We start from the raw sequence: 11,683 nt of genomic DNA on the forward strand, positions 1-11,683 counted from the left end.
TAATTTTTTGAAGTAGATTTAATAGAGTACCTGATGGACATGTGAAAAATAATTCCCTTTCACTACTGAGGAAAATTATGCCTGGCTAGAGTACATCAGGTGACCATTAAATGGATTATTATAAACTTGATTTCTTTATCCATATCTACACAAAAACACACAAATTATTCTGGTTCAGTTATTGACATTTGCTAATAAATAAAGGATATATGTATATATTTTTAACATATGTCCATGTTCTCAGGTTTCAATAAGAGAGAGTTAGTTATACAAATAAATCTTAGTTAACTAAACTGGACTTGGATGAATAATTATGAATAATTTGCATTTTTATTTTTCTAATCAAGAGCATGTCCACAATTAAAATATGTTTATGTCACTGACTTTCTCAGTTTTATATTTCATGGAAGAGATGACTTTTTTCAAACATCACTATGTAGTCATCTTAAAAAAGGTCAATATGAGTTTTCATTCCTCAACAAATACTATTTGGCTTCCATCGGGTTGGCTTCCCGCCTGTTTTTCAGCCCTACTGTGCTCAGCCTACCTTTAGTTTTTAAAAAATATATTTGTATAATCTGGAAGGCCTTTCTCAGTCCTATTTTACCCATATCCTGTAAGGCCTCATTCAGGATATCTACACACATTGATAATTTCCTTCTTGAAGTCCTTCGAAGTTTGTACTACCTAATCAGAATCTTAATATATATTGCCTTGTTCTCTAGATGTTTCTACCATGTACTTTTACACAAGTGGTAATGGATATTAGTTTTGTTTATGACTTATTTCATTGTATTTCTTTAATTTTCTTATAAGCCTCCAGAGAGCAAGCTGTATCTCTCAGTTTAATTATTTAATTATTTTGTGTTCCTTCATACCTAGAGGGGGGCTCATATCTGTGAGAGGTGGTTAATAATTTCTTGGGCATTGGTTGCAATTTTATATTTGCCCTGCATAGCTTTTAAGTAATCTATGGGCAGGTTAATTCATAGGTGAATTAAGGTAATTTAATAAGCTTACAATGTTACAAATGTCATTAGCAAGACATTTTTCTCAATTAAATATAAAAGACTATATTTTTTAAGAGTTTTGTTTACAGTATTCTGTACTCAGTCATTGAGTTCTAACTGTATGTAAGGCATCCTTCTTGTGTGTCCAGGTGGAGAGAGAGTGTATGTAGTGCTTATGTTTTTAATCATATTTTAAATTCAGTCTAAGGGGTTGGTTAAGATATAAGACGTATGGTTGTTAGGAAAAAAACATTGCAATTCTCTAAGCATTTTCTATTATATTTTTTTTTTTTTTTTTTTGCGGTACGTGGGCCTCTCACTGTTGTGGCCTCTCCCGTTGCAGAGCACAGGCTCTGGACGCGCAGGCTCAGTGGCCATGGCTCAAGGGCCCAGCCGCTCCGGGGCATGTGGGATTTTCCTGGACCGGGGCACGAACCCGTGTCCCCTGCATCGGCAGGTGGACTCTCAACCACTGCGCCACCAGGGAAGCCCTATTATATGTTTTTTTAAAAAATATAATTACATAGTGTAGGAAACATGAAAAAGCAGAGCAAAACAAGAATCCCCCTTAGAGTGACTGGTTTCCTCATCACTAATACCATGGTGTATTTTGGTCTTTTTAGTACTTTTTGTAGATCAGGAATGAATCTAGAACTTTTATGAGACCCAAACTTTTACATTTTGGAGGACCTTCTTTAAAAAAAGGAATACAAAAGTATGGATACAAAATTGAGTTCAAAAGTGAATATTTATGTAGAAAGGTAAAGGACATCACAAAAATCACAAATTTTATAAAGTTGAAAACTACCACAAATGTCACATAATCCAGAAAAATAACAAATTATTGTTTAATATTTTATTGTTTGACATTCCTCCCTCCTACATTTTGGGTTGAATACTCATTGATTGCTTCTTCATAAGACAACAATTTTGTAATAACATTTTCTATAGAAAATCTGGAAAGACGACCCCTGGGATATAGAGAGCGACCTCCAGTCTGGGGCAGTGGCTGAAGCTGCTTTTTAAAAATTAATTAATTTTAAAAATCAATTTATTTTTATTTATTTACTTTTGGCTGCATTGGGTCTTTGTTGTTGCGTGCAGGCTTTCTCTAGTTGCGGCGAATGGAGGCTACTCCTCGTTTCAGTGCACAGGCTTCTCATCGCCGTGGCTTATCTTGTGGAGCACGGGCTCTAGGAGCGCGGCCTTCAGTAGTTGTGGTGCGTGGGCTCCGTAGCTGTTGTCGCCCACGGGCTTTGTTGCTCCGCGGCATGTGGGGGTCTTCCCGGACCAGGGATCGAACCCGTGTCCACTGCATTGGCAGGCAGATTCTTACCCACTGCACCACCAGGGAAGTCCTGCTCCTTTCTTCTTGAATGAGGACATGCCCAACTTTGGAAGGGCTGGTGGAAAGTGGGGGTTCAGAGTTGAAGTGTGGTGGCTTTGTAATCAATCTACCCCTCTTCTTGATACAGATTTAAACAAAATAGTATTTGAGTGATGTGTTTTTTTTCATTTAGCAATCAATATATTGTGACTCTTTTCCATTCTAACAAATATTTTTCTACAACATCTCTTAGCCAGTCTTTTATTGCTAAACATTTAGGTTCTTTCTAATTTTTAATATTGTAAACAATATTGCATCTAACATTATTACGCACATATATGATGCCATCTTTCAGGGTAATTTTTTCTTAGGATAAATTTCTACAAGTAGCAATTTTTGGTAAAATGGTGTGCAGATTTTTTAAGTCTTTCAAATGTACATTAAGGCTTGACACATTGTCAAGATATTCTATGGAAATATTGTAACAATATATCCTCCCAAATAATAGTTTATGAGAGAAGACGACTTTGCATTTCTTGAATGGGAAGCACTATAAATTAAGACTAATAATTAACTCAGCACCCAGAGAGAGCCATTAAGGAACTGTTCTGAGAGAGAAATACATGAGGCACGTCTGCCTGACACATTTGTCAGAATAAGGCCACAGAACAGCAGCCTGCATGAACAACTTTGCAAAAGCTTTTTACTGACATCAAAGCCTGTATTCTGTCATTGAATTTTATTACCTAGGTAGGAGTATAATGTATGATCTGATACTGAAAGAAATTTAAGATGGAATCTTGAAGGTTTGGGTGTCTTTTGGGAAGCTGCGAGAATTTGGTGTAATATGAATTTAAGCCTTCATAAGATGCACTTCAGCAACTGCAGTGTGGTATTAATGTCTTTTGATTTTGAAGGATGGTAACAGTATTTTCTAGTCAGGCATGAATGCATTACTATGGTTTTATGTCAGTGGATTTGATGGTGTGATTATTTTCTATCCTATTGTATTTAATATAAAATAAGAAGAAGCAAGGGTATATAGCATAATAAAAATGATAGAATACTTTTATTGTTATTCCACTATTATTAGTGAAAGCCAGGAAAAATAAAGAACAAAAGCATTGCAACATATTTCTAAACAAATAAAATAATTATTTTCTAATAATGGCTAGAACTTCTACACATTACACGTAAAGGATTTAATTTATAAAAAATGTAATTGCTTTGGATATTGAAATCTCTTATGAAGCCCAGATTTTAAAATTCATTAAAGCCTTACTGTCTAGGGAAGATACTTTAGTGTGACATGTTATACATAAGTCAAAGAAATTTAATAAAAAAATTCATTTCAGATTCCATGAAAACAAGTAATGATTCCTTTTAACAACTGATTCATGTGTTTTCCATAAAATGCAAAGTGAAATACTACAAACATAATGTACCACCCCAAGGGTAGTTATAAAATTGAACTGGAAGAAAGAGAAGGAACATTCAAATGGCACACGACACTTGCTACACTTGGGGTCTTACAGCATTGGGCCTGCACAGGACGTTGCAATAGCCAGGCAAACATGTCTCTGTCCAGTTTCCCTCAGTGAGGCACTGATGGATAGAATTTTGACAGGTAGAGATGTAACACTATAGGTGGAGAGCACAGGATGAGCAAAGGTACGGTACCATAAAAACATGGCATGTGTTTGGTGAACAGAAAGTCATAACGTTCTATAGAAACACAGAGAGGTAGTGAGCAAAATGCCAGAAAGTTCATCCATGATGAGAGGGTATCACTTAATTCAGTATGTGAATGAGGTGGTGATAGAGGTGAGGAGTGATGGGAGATGGTTACTAAGATTCTGAGCAGTGAAATGGCATGATCAGAGTCTAGACTTAGAATACTCTGGTTTAAATATCTTGGGTTTTTTAGAATAGAGGAATGCTGAAGTTGAGAGATAAGAATGGAGGCTATAGCCATAATCCAGTAACTGACCAGAAGGACATAAGCAAGGCAGGTAGCCATTCAGCATCCTTCTTGTGAACAATAGAAACATCTCTGGCTAACCTGGGCTAAAAGGCAATGTGATGAAAAGAGATGGGATGGCTGGAGAAACAAGCATAGAAAATAGAATCCAGAGGAGGGAAGGGAGCTGGACCCATTTGCCAAGATGAACCCACATGAATAGACTGGTCAGAGTCTAGCTGCTAGCTCTTGTTGGAGGACATGCCATCGGCCTATTGATTTTGCTGTCGTGTGTACTTCCTGAAGCACTCCTACATGTTTATATCACTTATTTAAGTTTTACAGACCTTGGAAGGAGAATCCACCTGTTTGAATTTTTTATCCCCATCTGCCAGGGGCTGGAAGAGATTGGCTCCTCTATTTTGGCTTCCAGAATGGGAAGCACTTCCCTGATCCTACACACCATGAAGAAGGAGTTTGGTTGCTGGGAGGCCAAAAAGAAAAAAAGGTCAATGTTCACTGGATCCTACTGCTCTGGCTGCTTAAGAAGTACATCCTTTTCCTATTCTTACACTGAAATAGAAAAATATGTAATACTGCTCAAACAACCAATAAGCTACTCACTCCTCTTCATTGGGAAGTAACCTAAAGCCTTGTCATATTTTGCATCTGGTTCAGTATCTCTGAGAGATGCCCTTTTCATGTTGTCTTCTAGGTGTGTCTTCAGCCCATCTTGATATTCTTCCATCTCTGACTTAATTTTTTTATAGAGTAATGGGAGAATTTATGACTTGTCTTCTCCATAACCTTTTTGATAATCCCTTGCCTCTGGTTTTTGGGGGTCAGGATGATCATAGTCTTGCTTCTTTTTTACTCCAGTATTCTAAATGCCTATTATAGTGCCTGACACAGAGTAGGTTAATTAATTAACTCTTCCCCTAGACATGACTATATGAGGGGGATTCCACAAAAGATGATCTGGCCTCCAGCCATACTCTTTTCTTGTCCTACAGGCAGTAGCTGCCAGTCTATTATTTTTGCTCATCAAAAATAATGACCAATACCGTAACATCATTTCCCTCATTTTTGCCCATCGTTGGGAGATGTCTGAAGCTGTCAGCTTCCAATGCAGTGGAACCATTGTTAGGTTCCATAGATTTGCTTCTCTTTCAGAGCATTTACTGCATCTTGCACAGTAGCACTCCAACTTTAGAAATGTTGGGTCCTTTGGGCACTGTAACCAAGTCTCTAATAGACTGATTATCTAGTGTCTGCTGCATGTAGGTGTTGTGGAATATGGTCATACCAGTGAATCCCATGGGCCCTAGCTTATTCCTTAACTATAAAGTGGGTTTATTGTTCAGAAGAAGTGTTGTTTGGTATACTGTTAACATGAGAGTTGAAAAGAGCTGGTTGAGCAGCAGGAGTAGGCAGGCTGGGAGGTACAAGCAACCTGCTCAGATGACTTCCTTGTGTCTTCAGGACTTGCTGGAGCCCAGCTCCCTGTGTATCTTTTGTACTTGAAGATGGATATGCCCGTATTTATGCCGCCCAGATCACACATGAAGCTCAGATCTCGTGGTCATTCATATCTTACTGTAAGTTATTCACTCTGAACCTGGGCTTAATAGCAAGGCATGAGCTTCCAAAAAGGGTCTTCCCTCAGTGGCTGAAGGGGGATGTGGATCGAGGAAAGCTTTTTTTTTTTTGGTTTAATATTGGAGTTACAAGAACATGTTTGTATATTGATAGGGAAAATCCACTTGATTCAAATGCAGCCTGCCTGTTCTTGGCTTCCCTTTTCCTACTCCACATGTCCCCAAAGAGGGGGAGAAGATATATTTCACTGTCTTTAATACAGGTAAAGACTGGTTAACTGTGCTCCACCAGCAAAAAGATTATGGCTCACTGAAGGCTTAGATGATGGTTTGTGTTTTTTGGCCTGAATCTTAGGATCTACCTAAGACCCTTTGAGTTCCCCCACATCTTTGGGTCATAAGGTTGACAGCAGAACTTCTGACTCTACTGGCTGGTTCTACTATCTATCTAGCCAGAAAGCATTATCTTGTTTTTGGCCCCAGTCAAGGCCAGTGGCTGGTAGGTCACTTAGTAAATGTATCAGAGCGTCTCCTTCAAGTGTGGCTTATTTTGCCTTTCACACTGGAAGAGGCACACTGCATATTGTGCCTCTCTTTCGTATTGGTGGGGTGAGGCAGTTTTTTCTTTAGAGGGTATATTCAACACACTTGAAATCACTGAACTCTGACTTGTCTTCTTTAGTGAGTTTTCAGGCCTCTTTATTCCTGTAGGACCTGTTCCCTGCTCTCTAGTATATATATCTCTTTCCAAGGCATCAAGAGTACATGCCATGGGCTAGCGAACCAGTATAGAGAGTTTTCCAGTTCCTGAAAAGATCATTTCAACTATTGGCTTAGAAACTGGGGAAATAACCTCAAAATGTGTTGGGAGATTTACTGAGATTGTTATGTCTGAACCCCATTTTTTATTGGCACACCAAACCTCTTTATGAGGTCTGAAACATTTTTCATTAAAAAATCAAATAGGATCTTAGTCAGCTGCCCATATATTCTGTTCTTAGGACCCCCTGGTCATTGCCAAAGAACTGGATCATTTTGATTGCTTGCCTTGATACCTATTAGGGAAGCCACCCTACTTTGTTGCTAGGGATTAAGGCTTTTGCCACTCCAGGAGCCTTCAAATCCAGTTGAAATCAGAAAACCCATTTCAGTATAGTTTCCTGCAGTGGAATCCCTAGCTTATGCAGCTCTGTGACTAAAGAGCTTTTCACAGACACTGGCACTGTCCTCAAAGGACTTAATGAAGGGAGTGCCTTCTGGATCGCTTTGGGGCACATGGTCCAAGAGTAAGTGGGTCATATGATAAATACACGTTAGCATTCCTATCTTCCAAAGTCTTCAGAGTCCACACATTACAAAACACTGAGAAATTTCTGACATTTCAGTTTTGCTTATTGTGGTCCAACACATTGTGACAGTGACGTCACCAAGATGGCAACATAGATTGTTCCTAGCTTCGCTTTCCCTCACAAGAAGAACAGCTAACAACTATTCAAGAACAGGACACCACTGAGAGAAGCCTAGAAAGATGCACTCCCCTGCACCACAGAGACCAAGATAGGCTACATCAGACGGAAGAGAAGTGGCTACATATTGACTACATTGCACCTCCCCCAGGCCAGTGCTGCAGCATGCAGAGAGGTCTCCCCTGAACCTCCAGTTCCTCCAATGGGAAAACAGAACCCAGGGGGACAAGCAGCCCCTTCCCCCCAGCATTCTGGGTCACTTTACAGGAGCCCCTACTATGATCTCTCATCATGGGGATTGCAGGGCAATCTGTGATCGAGAACGGGGAGGATTTGCAACAACCAGCACATGGATCTTGGCAGACAGAGTTTATACCTGAAGTGCCCAAGAAGTAATCCTAATCAGAGGCTTTGCTCATCTGCAGAACCAGGTTGGGGACTACTGTTACCAGGGAACTTGGTGGGGTGCAGATCTGCCTGATTTGAATCCAAATGAGGAGTTTTGCCTCAGTAGAGCCAGTAGAGCCTGGTTTGTCCATGTCCAAGCAAGGAGGTAAATCACAGCCCCACCTCTGTGAAGAGGGTGTTCTGGCCCTATCTGACCAGAAGGGCTAGAGACAATTCCCAGAAGCAGTGCAGCCCAATGACACTTGAGCCTAGAGGTGAGTGAGCAGAGCTGATCACCTCCAGAGCAAAGCCAGGACTAATGTGGACTGTACCCATGCTATGCATAGGCAGGAGGATTAATTCATAGCCAAGGTGGAGGGTAGCTCCTGGTCCCTCTCAACCTAAGAGCATGTTTTGGAAATTAAAAGTAGCCTGAAGTGGCTCCTCCCCTTTTTACCAAGGTAAGGGAGCCGAGACATAGTCCCATTTGCTGGGGCCAGAGTGTTTTCTGGCCCCATCTGACCAGAAGATCTGGAGACAACTCCTGGAACCTGTGTATCCCAGTAGCACTTGAGCCAAAAGCTAGGCAGGGCTGATGGTTTGCAGAGTAAAGCTAGTGGACCTTTTTGGTTAGAGAACTTGGGGTATGAATTAAGACAACAAAGAGCTTTACTGACTTTTAAGCTGCTTCTCCCACTGCAACCTGGGCAAGGAATCTAATTCTTAGCCCCACTTATCCCTGAATACAGCCTTCAGACTGTCTGACCAGGGAACCTAATCAGAGCACCTGGGAAGGTACATAGCCCATTCAACAGCCCTACATACAATGGCACTTGAACAGAGAGCACAGCCTCTTCACCTGTCTGCAGAGCAAAACTGGTGGCTTCACCTGACCAGGGAATTCAGTGCATCCTCTGAACTGATCAGGTCCTCAAATGATGAGCTGCACAGGCCCTGGGTCCAGTGCAGGACAGCTAATTCATAGTCCCATCTACTACTGAATATAGTACCCAGTCCCAACCATCTAGTAAGCCTGACCAGAGTCCAGGCAATCATAGAGCTCATCCTACAGCCTTACTTGGTTAGGGAACCAAGCCAGCAGTCTTATCCAATTATCCTCATCCAGCAGCACAACCGCATCCCTGTCCTCAGAGTTCAAACAGAAGACTTGCCCTTAAACAGACCATAATAGCAGACGCCACTTGCCTAAGGACATTACCAGAAGACACACCTAGAAACCCAAACTGAACTTGCTGGTGAAAAACAGTCTCTGCCAAAGCAATCTGTAAATTCTGGAAGAGGAACCTGATTATGCAAATGCGCAGATACCAATGTAAGGAATCAAAGATCACAAAAATAAGGTAAAAATGACACCATCAAATGAAACTGATAAAGCTCCAATAACTAAACCTAAAGAAATGGAGATCTGTGAACTGTCCCACAGATAATTCAGAATATTCCTCTTAAGGAAGTTTAGTGAACTGCAAAACACAGACAGACACCTAAACAAAATTAGTAAACAATGCATGGATAAAATGAGACATTTGACAAGGAAATAGCAACTGTAAAAGCCTAGAAATTCTAGAGTTGAAAAATATAACAACTGAATTGAAGAATATGATAGAGGGTTTCAAAACTAGACTTGACCATGCAGAAGAAATAATCAGTGACCTGTAGGATAAGAAATGGAGAATCATGTCAAAAGAGCGAAAGAAAAGAGAATGAAAAAGAGTGAAGAAAGCCTTTGGGAATAATGGGACACAATGAAAATAAATATGAACACAATGAAAATATGGAGATTCCAGAAGGAGAAGAGAAAGAGAAAGGGACAGAAAGTATATTTGAAGCAATAATGGCCGAAAACTTCCAAAATCTGGGGATGAAATGAACATCCAGATCCATGAGGCCTAAAAGACTCCAAATAGGTTGAACCTGAATAGGGCTACACTGAAACACATTATAATTAAGTTGTCAAAAGTCAAAGACAAAGAAAGAATTTTAAGAGCAGCAAGAGAAGAGAGAGAAGTTATATACAAGGGAACCACCATAAGATAATTGGTAGATTTCTCAACAGAAACTTTTCAGGACAGGAGACAATGGGATGACATATTCAAAATATTGAAAGAAAATAACTGTCAACCAAGAATTATATACTGGCAAAGCTCTCCTTCAGAAATGACCTTCTGAAAGTCTTGTCCAAAAGACTTTCCTGGACAAATAAAAGCTGAAGGAGTTCATTATTACCAGACCTACCATACAAGAATACTAAAGGGAGTTCACTGAGTGGAAGTAGAAGAATACTAATTAACATCATGAAAACATAAAAAGGTAGTGTAAATCTCACTGATAATGGTAACTATGGAGTCATAGTTAGATTCTGCAATATGGTAATAGTGATGCATAATTCACTGAAAACTCTAGTTTAAAAATTAAAAAAACAAACTTAGGAAAATAGTAAAAATAACCATAAGTACAATCTGTTATTAGTTACACAATACAAAAAACATATAAATTGTAACAGCAATAATTTAACATATGAGGAGAAGGAGAAGTGAAAGCATAAAGTTTACAAACTCTATGCAAGCTAAGTTGTTATCAGTTTAAAATAGGGTGTTATAAGTTTAAGATATTTATGTAAGCCTCATGGTAATCACAAGAGAAAATCTTGTAATAATTACACAAAAGAACACAATAAAGAAGTCAAAGCATACTGATACCAGAAGACATCAAAATATACAAAAAAGATAGTAGTATAAGAAACAAGGAACAATAGATCTATAAACAACCAGAAGACAATTAACAAAATGGCAATAGTAAGTCCTTACATATCAATAATTACTCTAAACATAAAAAAATTAAATTCTCCAATTAAAAGACATGGAATGACTGAATGGATAAAAGAACAAGATCCAACAATAGGCTGCCTACAAGAGATTCACTTTAGCCTTAAAGATACATGAAACCTGAGCATGAAGGGATGGAAAAGACATTTCAATCAAATGGCAACAACGACCAAAAAGCAGGGGTAGATACACTTATCAGACAAAATAGACTTTAAACTAAAATTGATAGAAAGAGACAAAGAAGGTCATTATATAATGATAAGGGGGGTCAATACATTAAGAAGATAAAACAATTATAAATATTTATGTATCTGGGCTTCCCTGGTGGTGCAGTGGTTGAGAGTCCACCTGCTGATGCAGGGGACATGGGTTCGTGCCCCGGTCCGGGAAGATCCCACATGCCGCGGAGCGGCTGGGTCCGTGAGCCATGGCCACTGAGCTCGCATGTCCAGAGCCTGTGCTCCGCAACAGGAGAGGCCACAACAGTGAGAGGCCCGCGTACCGCAAAAAAAAAAAAAAAAAAAATTTACATATCTAACATTGGATCACCTAACTATATAGAACAAAAACTAACAGCATAAAATGTGGAAATAAAAGTAATACAATAATAGACTGGGCTTTACTACTCTGCTCTCAACAATGGATAGGTCGTGCAGAGTATCAACAAGGAAACAGAAAATTTGAACAACATTACAGACCAAATAGAGTTAACAGATATATATAGAATATTCTGTCTAACAACAGCAGATTATGTATTCTTTTCAAGGGCACGTGGAACATTTTCTAAGATAGACCATATGTTAGGTCATAAAACAAGTCTTAGCAAATTCAGGAAGACTGAAATCATTACAGGTATCTTCTCTGACCACAATGGCATGAAGTTAGAAATCAATAACAAGAGAAAAACTATAAAATTCACAAACACATGGAAATTAAACAACACTCTTGTGAACAACCAATGGATCAAAGGAAAAATTAAAGGGGAAATAAAAAAGTTTCTGAAGCCAAACAGCAAAGGAAACACAACACACCAGAACTTGTGTGATGCAGCAAAAGCTGTTCTAAGAGGGAAGTTCATAGCAATAAACACCT

Source organism: Tursiops truncatus, chromosome 1 (assembly GCF_011762595.2).
Source record: "Tursiops truncatus isolate mTurTru1 chromosome 1, mTurTru1.mat.Y, whole genome shotgun sequence".
NCBI lineage: Eukaryota > Metazoa > Chordata > Mammalia > Artiodactyla > Delphinidae > Tursiops > Tursiops truncatus.